The sequence below is a fragment of the Triticum urartu genome, chromosome 5A (genome assembly GCF_056163025.1).
Source record: "Triticum urartu cultivar PI428250 chromosome 5A, HENAU_Tu73, whole genome shotgun sequence".
NCBI classification, from domain to species: Eukaryota; Viridiplantae; Streptophyta; class Magnoliopsida; order Poales; family Poaceae; genus Triticum; species Triticum urartu.
Window position 1 is genome coordinate 128,161,787 of NC_141877.1, and position 14,812 is coordinate 128,176,598.

The window sequence follows — 14,812 nt, forward strand, 5'->3', positions numbered from 1 at the left end:
ACTGCAACGTACAACCTGTTTACTCCTGGGGTGCAGTGAGAAAGCCTATTCTCGTTGTAATCCACAAAAGGTGACCTCTTGCATGTTGTTGGCTTGATGATGCGTCTCTCAAATTTGTTCGCGATTTCTCTTGAGCTGCTACCGGAACCAAATTCTCCATCCTTACAGCATGTTTTCTCTGGCGTTTGGAAGTTGGTAGGTGCTACCTCTTGAGCACTGCGTTGGTTTTCCCATGAAGAGAAAAGGGTGATGCAGCAAAGTAGCGTAAGTATTTCCCTCAGTTTTTGAGAACCAAGGTATCAATCCAGTAGGAGACTACATGCAAGTCACCTCGCACCTACACAAACAAATAAGAACCTCGCAACCAACGTGATAAAGGGGTTGTCAATCCCTTCACGATCACTTACGGGAGTGAGATCTGATAGAGATAATAAGATAAATATTTTTGGTATTTTTTATGATTTGGATTGAAAGTGAAGATTGCAAAGTAAAATAGATGGGAAATTTATATGATAAAAGATAGACCCGGGGGCCATAGGTTTCACTAGTGGCTTCTCTCAAGATAGCATAAGTATTAAGGTGGGTGAACAAATTACTGTCAAGCAATTGATAGAAAAGTGCATAATTATGAGAATATCTAGGCATGATCATGTATATAGGCATCACGTCCGCGACAAGTAAACCGAAACGATTCTGCATCTACTACTATTACTCCACACATCGACCGCTCTCCAGCATGCATCTAGAGTATTAAGTTCATAAGAACAAAGTAACGCATTAGGCAAGATGACATGATGTAGAGGGATAAACTCAAGCAATATGATATAAACCCCATCTTTTTATCCTCGATGGCAACAATACAATATGTGCCTTTCTGCCCCTGCTGTCACTGGGAAAGGACACCGCAAGATTGAACCCAAAGCTAAGCACTTCTCCCATTGCAAGAAAGATCAATCTAGTAGGCCAAACCAAACTGATAATTTGAAGAGACTTGCAAAGATAATAAATCATACATAAAAGATTTTAGAGAATCAAATATTGTTCATAGATAATCTTGATCATAAACCCACAATTCATCGGATCTCGACAAACACACCGCAAAAAGAATTACATCGAATAGATCTCCAAGAAGATCGAGGAGAACTTTGCATTGAGATCCAAAGAGGGAGAAGGAGCCATCTAGCTAATAACTATGGACCGGAAGGTCTGTGGTAAACTACTCACACATCATCGGAGAGGATATGGTGTTGATGTAGAAGCCCTCCGTGAACGATTCCCCCTCCGGTGGAGCTCCGGAAAAGGCCCCAAGATGGGATCTCTTGGGTACAAAATGTTGCGGCGGTGGAAATAGGGTTTCATGGTGCTCCTGGATGTTTTCAGGGTATATGGATATATATAGGAGGAAGAAGTAGGCCGGTGGAGCTGCGAGGGGCCCACGAGGGTGGGGGCGCGCCCAGGGGGGCAGGCGCGCCTCCCTGCCTCGTGGCCTCCTCGCTCCTTTCTTGACGTCTACTCCAAGTCCCGTAGATCACGTTTGTTCCAAAAATAACTCTCCCGAAGGTTTCATTCCGTTTGGATTCCGTTTGATATTTCTTTTCTATGAAACGCTGAAATAGGCAAAGAAACAGCAATTTGCACTAGGCCTTGGGTTAGTATGTTAGTCCCAAAAATAATATAAAAGGGTATAATAAAGCCCATTAAACATTCAAAACATATAATATAATAGCATGGAACAAGCAAAAATTATAGATACGTTGGAGACGTATCAAGCATCCCCAAGCTTAATTCCTGCTCGTCCTCGAGTAGGTAAATGATAAAAACAGAATTTTTGATGTGGAATGCTACCTAGCATAATTCTCAATGTAATTTTCTTTATTGTGGCATGAATATTCAGATCCGAGAGATTCAAGACAAAAGTTTAATATTGACATAAAAATAACAATACTTCAAGCATACTAACTAAGCAATCATGTCTTCTCAAAATAACATGGCCAAAGAAAGTTCATCCCTACAAAATCATATAGTTTGTTCATGCTCCATTTTCGTCACACAAGAATGCTCTCATCATGCGCAACCCCGATCACAAGCCAAGCAATTGTTTCATACTTCAGTAATCTCAAACTTTTTTCCACTTTCTCGCAATACATGAGCGTGAGCCATGGATATAGCACTATGGGTGAAATAGAATATAATGATGGGGGTTATGTGGAGAAGACAAAAAAAGACAAAGTCTCACATCAACGCGGCTAATCAACGGGCTAGGGAGATGCCCATCAATTGATGTCAATGCAAGGAGTAGGGATTGCCATGCAACGGATGCACTAGAGCTATAAATGAATGAAAGCTCAAGAAAAGAAACTAAGTGGTGTGCATCCAACTTGCTTGCTCACGAAGACCTAGGGCATTTGAGGAAGCCCATTGTTGGAATATACAATCCAAGTTCTATAATGAAAAATTCCCACTAGTATATGAAAGTGACAAAACAAGAGACTCTCTATCATAAAGATCATGGTGCTACTTTGAAGCACAAGTGTGGAAAAAAGGATAGTAGCATTGTCCCTTTTTCCTTTTTTGGGCCTTTATTTTTTTATTTGGCCTCCCCCCTTTTTTGGGACAATTCTCTATTAATGATTATCATCACACTTCTATTTATTTACAACTCAATGATTACAACTCGATACTAGAACAAAATATGACTCTATATGAATGCCTCCGGCGGTGTACCGGGAAGGGCAATGAATCAAGAGTGACATGTATGATAAATTATGCATGGTGGCTTTGCCACAAATACGATGTCGACTACATGATTATGCACGACAATATGACGATGATGAAGCGTGTCATAAATGAAATGGTGGAAAGTTGCATGGCAATATATCTCGGAATGGCTATGGAAATGCCATAATAGGTAGGTATGGTGGCTGTTTTGAGGAAGATATAAGGAGGTTTGTGTGTGATAGAGCGTATCATATCACGGGGTTTGGATGCACCGGCGAAGTTTGCACCAACTCTCAAGGTGAGGAAGGGCAATGCACGGTGCCGAAGAGGCTAGCAATGATGGAAAGGTGAGAGTGTGTATAATCCATGGACTCAACATTAGTCATAAAGAACTCACATACTTATTGCAAAAATCTACAAGTAATCAAAAACCAAGCATTACGCGCATGCTCCTAGGGGGATAGATTGGTAGGAAAAGACCATCGCTCGTCCCCGACCGCCACTCATAAGGAAGACAATCAAAGAACACCTCATGTTTCAAATTTGTTACACAACGGTTACCATACATGCATGCTTTGCTACGGGACTTGCAATCTTCAACACAAGTATTTCTCAAATTCACAACTACTCAACTAGCACAACTCTAATATCACCATCTTTATACCTCAAAACAATTATCAAGTATCAAACTTCTCATAGTATTCAATGCACCTTTTTATGAAAGTTTTTATTATACTGATCTTGGATGCTTATCATATTAGGACCAATTTTATAACCAAAGCAAATTACCATGATGTTCTAAAGGACTCTCAAAATAATATATGTGAATCATGAGAGGTCAATAATTTCTATAAAATAAAACCACCACCGTGCTCTAAAAGATATAAGTGAAATACTAAAGCAAAATTATCTAGCTCAAAAGATATAAGTGAAGCACATAGAGTATTCTAATAAATTCTGATTCATGTGTGTCTCTCCCAAAAGGTGTGTATAACAAGGATGATTGTGGTAAACTAAAAATCAAAGACTCAAATCATACAAGACGCTCCAAGCAAAACACATATCATGTGGTGAATAAAAATATAGCCTCAAGTGAAGTTACCGATGGACAAAGACAAAAGAGGGGATGCCTTCCGGGGCATCCCTAAGCTTAGGCTTTTGGTTGTCCTTGAATTTTACCTTGGGGTGCCTTGGGCATCCCCAAGCTTAGGATCTTGCCACACCTTATTCCATAATCCATCAAATCTTTACCCAAAACTTGAAAACTTCACAACACAAAACTCAACAAAAAATCTCATGAGCTCCGTTAGTATAAGAAAACAAACCACCACTTAAGGTACTGTAATGAACTCATTCTTTATTTATATTGGTGTTAAACCTACTGTATTCCAACTTCTCTATGGTTCATACCCTCCGATACTAGCCATAGATTCATCAAAATAAGCAAACAACACACGAAAAACAGAATCTGTCAAAAACAGAACAGTCTGTAGTAATCTGTAGGTTTCGAATACTTCTGTAACCCCAAAAATTCTGAAATAAATTGGTGGACATGAGGAATTTGTCTATTAATCATCTTTAATACGAATCAACCTAATCGCACTCTCCAGTAAAAAATGGCAGCAAATCTCGTGAGCGCTAAAGTTTCTGTTTTTTACAGCAAGATCGCAAAAACTCCCCCAAGGCTTCCCAAAGGTTCTACTTGGCACAAACACTAATTAAAAGCATAAACCACATCTAAACATAGGCTAGATGAATTATTTATTACTAAACAGAACCAAAAATCAAGAAACAAAAATAAAATCGGGTTGCCTCCCAACAAGCACTATCATTTAACGCCCCTAGCTAGACATAAAAGCAAGAATAGATCTAGGTATTGCTATGATAATGATAAGGTAAATCGCGAAAACTCATCTCATACTCCCTACGTTCAGCAGCAAGCTTTCTTTGTGGCAAGAAAAAGTAATCAAAAGGGCTAAATTTAATGGGACAAAAGTCCCCAAAATCAAGCTCGGGAGGTATTTGTTCCTCCTTTGGTCCCTCATATTGCACAACCAATTCATCATTATAAGCATTCTTTTGGCAAAAAGTCATGAGCCTTTGTTCAAGGGAAAAACCCAACCCATTATTTTGGATGGCAAAATTATCATTAAGTTCAGAAATCCTATCAACAAGAACATCGATAGGAACCTTCTTTCTAAGGTTTTGGTTAAAAGCAACATGATCTAAAGATCGTAAGCGCATTATGTCCTCTTGATAAAAAAGGATTGCTTCTATGGGAGGACGGCCGACATCCACCCTATAATGCGAAAAAATTTGATTGGCCTCTTTTATTATAAATCTGAACTCATGAGCTAAAAAGATGGTAGCTGCTCGCTTAACAGAAGAGTGCTCAATATTAGAAAATTCTAGAAAGATCCTCTGTATGCAAGGATGCATATGGATAAATTGTCTTTCAAGTTCAACCACAAGCAATGATATAGCATCGGCAAGACTACTAGTTTTTATCAAGAATAGACCCGCCCATGGTGGGCAAAGCACCGGCACAGGTAATGAAATCTTGAATAACTCCTTTTCCAATAATATTACCACTACCAATCCGAAACTTTTTAGTGTGTAAAATAGTAGGTTTTTCACGAGGATCAAAAAAAGCATCAAAGTTTTCCATGTTATTACCACTATCCTTATCAATGATAACCTCCCCAATTTCAGACATGATGGCAGCAAGAGGCAAGCAAAAAGAGGCGAACGGAAAAAGAGGGCGAATAAAGCGGCAAGGGTGAAGTGGGGGAGAGGAAAATGAGAGGCAAATGGCAAATAATGTAATGCGTGGAATAAGAGTTTGTGATAGGTACTTGGTATGTCTTGACTTGTGCATAGATCTCCCTGGCAACGGCGCCAGAAATCCTTCTTGCTACCGCTTGAGCACTACGTTGGTTTTCCCTTGAAGAGGAAAGGGTGATGCAGCAAAGTAGCGATAAAGGGGTTGTCAATCCCTTCATGGTCACTTACGAGAGTGAGATCTGATAGAGATAATAAGATAAATATTTTTGGTATTTTTATGATTTAGATTGAAAGTAAAGATTGCAAAGTAAAATAGATGGGAAACTTATATGATAAAAGATAGACCCCGGGGCCATAGGTTTCACTAGTGGCTTCTCTCAAGATAGCATAAGTATTACGGTGGGTGAGCAAATTACCGTCGAGCAATTGATAGAAAAGTGCATAATTATGAGCATATCTAGGCATGATCATGTATATAGGCATCACGTCTGTGACAACTAGACCGAAACGATTTTACATCTACTACTATTACTCCACACATCGACCACTATCCAGCATGCATCTAGAGTATTAAGTTCATAAGAACAGAGTAGCGCATTAGGCAAGATGACATGATGTAGAGGGATAAACTCAAGCAATATGATATAAACCCCATCTTTTTATCCTCGATGGCAACAATATAATACGTGCCTTGCTGCCCCTACTGTCACTGGGAAAGGACACCGCAAGATTGAACCCAAAGCTAAGCACTTCTCCCATTGCAAGAAAGATCAATCTAATAGGCCAAACCAAACTGATAATTTGAAGAGACTTGCAAAGATAACAAATCATACATAGAAGATTTCAGAGAAGAATCAAATATTGTTCATAGATAATCTTGATCATAAACCCACAATTCATCGGATCTCGACAAACACACCGCAAAAAGAATTACATCGAATAGATCTCCAAGAAGATCGAGGAGAACTTTGTATTGAGATCCAAAGAGAGAGAAGACGCCATCTAGCTAATAATTATGGACCCGAAGGTCTGTGGTAAACTACTCACACATCATCGGAGAGGATATGGTGTTGATGTAGAAGCCCTCCGTGATCGATTCCCCCTTCGGCGGAGCTCCGGAAAAGGCCCCAAGATGGGATCTCTTGGGTACAAAAGGTTGCGGCGGTGGAAATAGGGTTTCGTGGTGCTCCTGTATGTTTTCAGGGTATATGGATATATATAGGAGGAAGAAGTAGGTCGGTGTAGCGGCGAGGGGCCCACGAGGGTGGGGGTGCGCTCAGGGGGGGGGGGGGCAGGCGCGCCTCCCTACCTCGTGGCCTCCTCGCTCCTGTCTTGACGTCTACTCCAAGTCCCCTGGATCACGTTTGTTCCAAAAATAACCCTCCCGAAGGTTTCATTCCGTTTGGATTCAATTTGAATTTACACCGGGCCTTGGGTTAGTAGGTTAGTCCCAAAAATAATATAAAAGTGTATAATAAAGCCCATTAAACATCCAAAACAGATAGGGACAATTGCATTTTTACCCCTAGTTGGTTCCTACCCACGGGTTTTGCCCTTACTTTTCGAGCTTGCTCAGTTTTGCCCTTACTTTTTTCGTCGAGGTCCCTCGAATGCCCTTTGACCGTTTGACCAAAACTTTGAAAATTCATAACTAATTCATATGAACTCAGAAAATGCAAATAAGATATCAAAAATGTTCAGATAAACATTACCTTTATGTGCATATCATTTGCATTCAGGACAAAAACACCCTTTAAACTACCTAAGGTAATTAATGTTATTAACATTATTAAAAATAAAAAGGTATACAAATATATTTTTTCATGAATAAAAAGTACATGCAAATGTAGGTGGTGTTTTCTGAACATCCAGATATCTTATTTGCATTTTTATGAGTTCGTATCAACTTGTTATGAAGTTTCCAAATAATGGTCAAAATCATTAGAAAATTCTTAACAAGATGATACGAACTCAGAAAAATGCAAATAAGATATCTGGATGTTCACAAAACATCACCTACATTTGCATGCCATTTTTATTCATGAAAAAAATATTATTTATACCTTTTTATTTTTAATAATGTTAATAACATTAATTACCTTAGGTAGTTTAAAGGATGCTTTTGTCCTGAATGCAAATGATATGCACATAAAGGTAATGTTTATCTAACCATTTTGATATCTTATTTTCATTTTTCTGAGTTCATATGAATTAGTTATGAATTTTCAAAGTTTTGGTCAAACAGTCAAAGGGCATTCGAGAGACCACGACGAAAAAAGTAAGGGCAAAACTGAGCAAGCTCGAAAAGTAAGGGCAAAACCCGTGGGTAGGAACCAACTAGGAGTAAAAATGCAATTGTCCCAAACAGATAATATAATAGCATGGAACAATCAAAAATTATAGATACGTTGGAGACGTATCAGTAGGTCATAAGTTGTCCATGCTATAGTGTGTTGTTCTGCCTTGAGCCTTTTTCTCTGCTTCTTCACATGCTAAGTCAATTTCTTCTAAGTCCCAAGGCAAATCATCATCAAGGATTTCGATGACCATGGATGTTTTTCCCTTTGCTTCCAGGTACATGTCAACATTGCTTCTTCTTGCCCCGTTGATTTGCTGTGACAGTTGAACTTCCAACACACCTTCATCAGGGATTTCGATGACCACGGGTGTTTTCCCCTTTGCTTCCGGACACATGTCAACAATGCCACTGCTTGTCCCGTTGATTTGCTTTGACAGTTCAACCTCCAACACACCTTCATCAATGCTTGTTCCCAGAATATCAACAGACCCCAACTCATAACCATTTGGTTGGCAACAGTTGTCGAAAATGTGACGCCCCCAATTTGACCGTACACTAATCATACACGCAAGCATGTATGATCAAGATCAGGGACTCACGGGAAGATATCACAACACAACTCTACAAATAAAATAAGTCATACAAGCATCATATTACAAGCCAGGAGCCTCGAAGGCTCGAATACAAGAGCTCGATCATAGACGAGTCAGCGAAAGCAACAATATCTGAGTACAGACATAAGTTAAACAATTTTGCCTTAAGAAGGCTAGCACAAACTGGGATACAGATCGAAAGAGGCGCAGGCCTCCTGCCTGGGATCCTCCTGAACTACCCCTGGTCGTCGTCAGCGGGCTGCATGTAGTAGTAGGCACCTCCAGTGTAGTAGGAGTCGTCATCGACGGTGGCGTCTGGCTCCGGGGCTCCAACGTCTAGTCGCAGCAATCAGGTATAGAAAGGGGGAAAAGGGGGAACAAAGCAACCGTGACTACTCATCCAAAGTACTCGCAAGCAAGGAGCTACACTATATATGTACGCGTTGGTATCAAATGGAATAAGGGTATCATATGTGGACTGAACTGCATGATGCCGGAATAAGAGGGGGATAGCTAGTCGTAGCGAAGACTACGCTTCTGGCCACCTTCATCTTGTAGCATGTAGAAGAGAGCAGAAGGTAAGTTCACCAAGTAGCATTGTGTAGCATAATCCTACCCGGCGATCCTCTCCTCGTCGCCCTGTTAGAGAGCGACCACTGGCTTGTATCTGGCACTTGGAAGGGTGTGTTTTATTAAGTATCCGGTTCTAGTTGTCATAAGGTCAAGGTACAACTCCAAGTCATCCTGTTACCGAAGATCATGACTATTCGAATAGATTAACTTCCCTGCAGGGGTGCACCGCATTTCCCAACACGCTCGATCCCCTTTGTCCGGACACACTTTTCTAGGTCATGCCCGGCCTCGGAAGATCAACACGTCGCAGCCCTACCTAGGCACAACAGAGAGGTCAGCACGCCTGTCTAAATCCTATGGCGCAGGGGTCTGGGCCCATCGCCCATTGCACACCTGCACGTTGCAAGGGCGGCCGGTGAGCAGACCTAGCAACCTCCATTACAAAGGAAGTTACGTTACACGGTCCAACCCGGCACGCGCCGCTCAGTCGCTGACATCACGAAGGCTTCGGCTGATACCACGACGTCGAGTGCCCATAACTGTCCCCGCGTAGATGGTTAGTGCGTATAGGACAGTGGCCAGACTTAGATCAAATACCAAGATCTCGTTAAACGTGTTAACTTGAAATAACCGCGAACGCCGACCAGGGCCAGGCCCACCTCTCTCCTAGGTGGTCTCAACCTGCCCTGTCGCTCCGCCACAAAGTAACAGTCGGGGGCCGTCAGGAACCCAGGCCCACCTCTACCGGGATGGAGCCACCTGTCCTTCCAGCCCCCTCATCAGAATCACTTGCCGGTACTCAACGAGCTGACCCGACTTTAGTCACCACCTATGTCATGTATATAAAGTATATAGTATATACCCGTGATCACCTCCCGAAGTGATCACGGCCCAGTAGTTTAGCATGGCAGACAGACAAGAGTATAGGGCCACTGATGGAACACTAGCATCCTATACTAAACATTAGGATAGCAGGTAAAGGTATCAACAACTGTAGCAACAATGACAGGCTATACATCAGGATAGGATTAACGAAAGCAGTAACATGCTACACTACTCTAATGCAAGCAGTATAGAAAAGAATAGGCAATATCTGGTGATCAAGGGGGGGGGGTTTGCCTGGTTGCTCTGGCAAGAGAGAGGGGTCGTCAACACCGTAGTCGTACTGCGTAGCAGCGGCGTCGGTCTCGGTGTCTAGCGAGAGAAGAGGGGGAAGAAACAATAAATATTCAGCAAACAGATGCATAGCGATGCATGACATGACAAGTAGCGGTGCTAGGGGTGCCCTAACGTGGTAAGAGGTGGTACCGGTGAAGGGGGGAAACATCAGGGAAAATATCCCCGGTGTTTCGCGTTTTTGAACAAACGAATCGAAGGGGGAAAGTTGCGTGTTCACTATGCTAGGGATGCGTGGTGGACGAACGGGCTGCGTATCTGAATTCGTCTCGTCGTTCTGAGCAACTTTCATATATAAAACTTTTTCATCCGAGTTTTGGATTATTTTATATGAATTTTCAAAATTTTTAAATCATTTTTTTGAATTCTGGAATTTATTTAATTTCAAGAAATAAAAGGGAAAAGGCTTGGTGCACCTGGTGCAGTGCACCCAGCAGTGTACAGAGGGGATGACCAGTGGGGCCAGTCAACTTCCTAGTCAGCAGTTGACTGGTCCATCGTTGACTAGTCAACGGTCCCATGGAGCCCACATGTCATAGACACATGTGCTAAAAGAACCTAACTGAACTAGTAGAAAAAAACTAAACAGGGGCCACTGGTCATAGGGTACCTAACTATTCTACTAATAAAAACAGTATGGGCTAATCCCGATTAGCAAGGCTGGCTCCTTCGTGCAATGGCCCAAGGCCACGGCTGGGTTCCAGCCAGCGAGGCTAGCGAGGCCAGCACCGGCGCCAAGGGGACGAAGGGTGCGACCCTGGTGGGCGCGGGCGCTAGCTGCGAGCGAGCGTAGGGCGTGCAGGCGGCTGCGATGGCAGGTGGTAGCAGTAGCAGCCGGTGGCGGAGCTAGCAGCGGTAGGAGCAGAGCTACAACAACGCGGGCGAGCAACGGCGAGCAGAGGTGGCACGGTTGGGCGCGTGCGTGCGCTATGCACGGCCGGAGTGACGAGCAGCGTGGGGGGGGGGGGGGGGGGGGGGGCACACGCGGACGGCGCGGTCAAGGCAGAGGTGGGCGAGCGCGACCAGGGGCATGCGTGTACGCGGTGAGCGCGAACTCCAGGAGCGGCGGCCTCGGCGAGTACGGGTGGCTATGGCAACGGATCGAGGCAATAAGCAGGGGGGATGGAGGAGGAGCTCACAACGATGCCGATGGTGAGGCCGGGGAGGCCGGGGCTGGACCGGAGAGGCGGCAAACGACGACGGACGACAAAGATGTACGCGGTGAAGATGGCGGCGATGGCGAGCGTTCGAGGGATGCGTCGCTCGATCCGGTAGCGTAGTCGAAGGAGATGACGGCGGGGAGGCTCTTGGACGTCTTCCTAGTACTTGGGGAGGTCAGCGGCCGCGTTGATGGCGCAAGGTAGTGGCGTCTCGCGCGGTCACCGCGCGAGATTTTGAGCTCGCACTGAAGCAGAGGAAGAGGCGACTCGATGGGGAATGAGAGGGGATCGGTCGACAGGCGGCTAGGGTTTCTAGGAGACGTGTTTATAGGGTTGGGGCGGCACTGTCGCGTGCGTGGCGGCCATCGAGCCGTGGTGGCCGTGGATGGCCTCCACGCCATGGCCTCGGCCCCCTGTACTGTACGTGAGGTGGAGGAAGGCTTAGATGGGCTGGGCATACGCTATTCTTAATGGGCTAAAGTGCACAAGAACATTTCTTATCTTCTTATTCTGCCCTTTAGTTTCTTCTATTTTGTAAAATGTCGGCCACCAATTCACTTTTGTAAAAGATGAGACTTGGCTCAATAATTACCATGCAATATTTAGCACTGCGAGAAAAGGTTTGGAGACAAAATGTTTCGGAATTTTATAATTTGGAAAAGCATTTTAAATTATTGTTTTGACCCTGTTTTAATCAATTTAGTGCATTTAGATATTTTATAAAGAGAAGATTCCTCCACCATTATGACTTAGGATTTATTTGTCCCATTCTGAACATTTTAGTTTTAACGTTTGACTTGATTTTGAATGTTGATTTCAAACGGGATTGAATCATCGTGAGTTTAACAACAGTAATTGCGGTGACGTGTCATCATTGCAGGGAATTACTGTAGCTTAACTATCCGGGCGTCACAATTCTCCTCCACTACAAGAAATCTCGTCCCGAGATTTAGGAGGGGAGTAAGGGGGAAGGGATTGGGTTACAAAAATCTAACGGATCTTCTCGGTCTTGGTTGCTCTTCTCGAACAGGTTGATCCATTACATTGACGTCTTCATTTCTCTGCTTTAGGTCATCATGGTGAAGTCGTCCTTTTCTTTGGGAACTCCAACGTACTTACGAATAGGTAAGGGGTAACTGCGGAAGAACGGACCTTACAAGGTTGGCTATCTAGCAGATAACTCAGGGAATGTGGTAGAAAGTAACTCTCGAATAGATACTTAAGAAAATATCAAGAGTAAAGTAAGAAGGTACCATCAGAAGTTTCAAACGGATAGGCAATCGTTCGATGTCTGAAACAACATGCGAAAGGGGTCAAGAGCAACGGGGATAAGTATTGTGTTTGATAACAGGATTGATGATCCCTCGAAAGGTGGCTCATGAATTACATACGAGGCCACACGCGAGGAACAACCTTGGGAACAGGGGGTGTACAGGAGAGTCAGGTTTTGATCCTGTGGAACTGTGGGTTATGGACCCACCATGTGGGTTAAAAGTAGGAAGGGTGGAGACGTCTTGCGTGATCATGTTAGCAAGGCATGTCAGAGGGTAGCCCGTCAGTTATGTCGGCAACAACATCGATACCAAGGGCGAGGGACGAAGAGAACCATTTCCCTGCTCGTTGAACGAGGCAGACCAATAGGCAAAGTTCTCGTCCATCGGTGGCGACCGGAATGTCACTAACAATAGTAACAGGGTCTTGCTGACAGAATTGTACAACTAGGTGTTTACATAAGCAGGAGAATATTACTGCTTATATCATATTGATCACAAGAAATGTTAAACCAAACAATGGAAAGGAAAATATGATTATCAGATTAAACAGAACAATGGAAAGGAAAATGTGTTAAAACACATATTTCAGGGGTATTTCCTTCCCAAGGACAAACAGAGTATGATATCTGTGACAAGATATAATGTAGAAAACCCTCTAGGTAGGGGGAGAGAAATTTTCATGACATTACCCATACAGCAGTGTTTGGATAATCGAGCAAAACACATTTAGCATTGTGTTTTAAATGTTCTTATCGAAGATCGGAGTACCACAGACAAGCTCCGAGATAGAATTGGCACGGTCTTCAAGCAAAGGTCAGAATTTGGATACACAAAGGATTCATCAGGAACAACATATAGAATAAGTCTTACGACTTACTCATGGGAGAATGGTTAACCTTGCTAAATAGGAAACTATAACAATAGATTCTCCGGCCCGGTGTGCTAGGCATGACATCACCTTACCGAGTCATATAAAGACCAACGTTATAACTCTTGGAAGGATGTTCCAACCATCATATCTGACCGAGATGCAGATCTGATTGGTGTCAGGATAACATAGACTTAGGATGCCTGAGAAGAAAGGTGTAACACAAATTGACGAGATGACATTGTGAGATCCTCGGAAATGATCTAGGGAAATGAGTTCTGAAACAAGAGTTCATCATTAAACCAAGGAGAGGATGAGGGGGTGGCTGAGGAACCAAACGACAATTCATCGAGATTTCCAAAAGATGGATTTCCACAATCATGTGAACAAAGAGATAACATTTGTCAGATCAATTGATATAAGAGATATGCTCGAGGAAAACATATCCAATTAAGCATTGGTTGAAAGGTGCACCCGAAATATGGGCTTAGGTAGCATGACCGATGCTATAATGGTGATTTGATAACCAATGGTCTAAGAATGAAATGTCGACCATTAACTTCAAAGCAATAGGGTTGCTAGAAGAAAAGAATCCAAACAACACCGTTCACTTGTTGGAATCAACACGGGGACCAAGAAAGAATAGTGATGGTGAGAAGTATCACTATACCAAGAATTCTTAAGAGGTGGAGCAATCCTCGCAACATTCTCGACATAAAAGACAATAATACTTCAAGGCAGATCATAATACAAGTTGGAGAGGAAGTTGTAATCATAACGTGGACAAGCTCGCGATGAAAGGAAGTCAAGGGTGTTGTCGATGATAACAAAATTCATCGAGGGTAAGGAGGGTATTTCTCATCCTGAACACAATCGACATCTCGGAAGAAGTCAAAGTGTTGAAGGTGATCCGACACATTTGCCGGGAGGTTTCAAGAGGATGCAATCAAACAACAACGGCAATAAGCAAGGGAATGACGAAGTGGCAAGTTATTGGATCAATATATAAGATGCAAGCTCGGAACCGAAGTTGCCTTTCAGGACAAGCAACGTGATGTTGAAAGCTTGACGTAAGTCGTGCTCACACTCTGAAGAATTCGTGCACCAGAGAAGGATGAGGTAGCACAGTAAAAGATAGCAAGACAAAGGGATGTATCCGATAGTCTAGGAATAACCATATTGAGTATAAAATTTTCCCAGTAACATTTACTAGGGGTATTTGAATTTTTGAGCGGATTTGATTTACTAAACGGTGTCCTTGGTTGACGGCAACCTAGAACCTATAGAGTGATTACGACGAGGAAAGTTAGTGCTTCAACAAAGTTATTAAGATGAAGTGCAAAGGCATGATATCCTCGAGATACCAG

General features: G+C 43.0%; 1 long non-coding RNA gene across 1 annotated transcript; it reads right to left on the reverse strand.

The window, feature by feature from the left end:
• Positions 1-8,429: 8,429 nt before the first annotated feature.
• On the reverse strand, positions 8,430-11,724 carry LOC147970558 (uncharacterized). The gene is made up of 2 exons (XR_015604100.1): positions 11,283-11,724; positions 8,430-8,730 (listed from the first exon to the last, which is right to left on the reverse strand). It is a non-coding gene; the product is annotated as an uncharacterized LOC147970558 (long non-coding RNA).
• Positions 11,725-14,812: the final 3,088 nt, after the last annotated feature.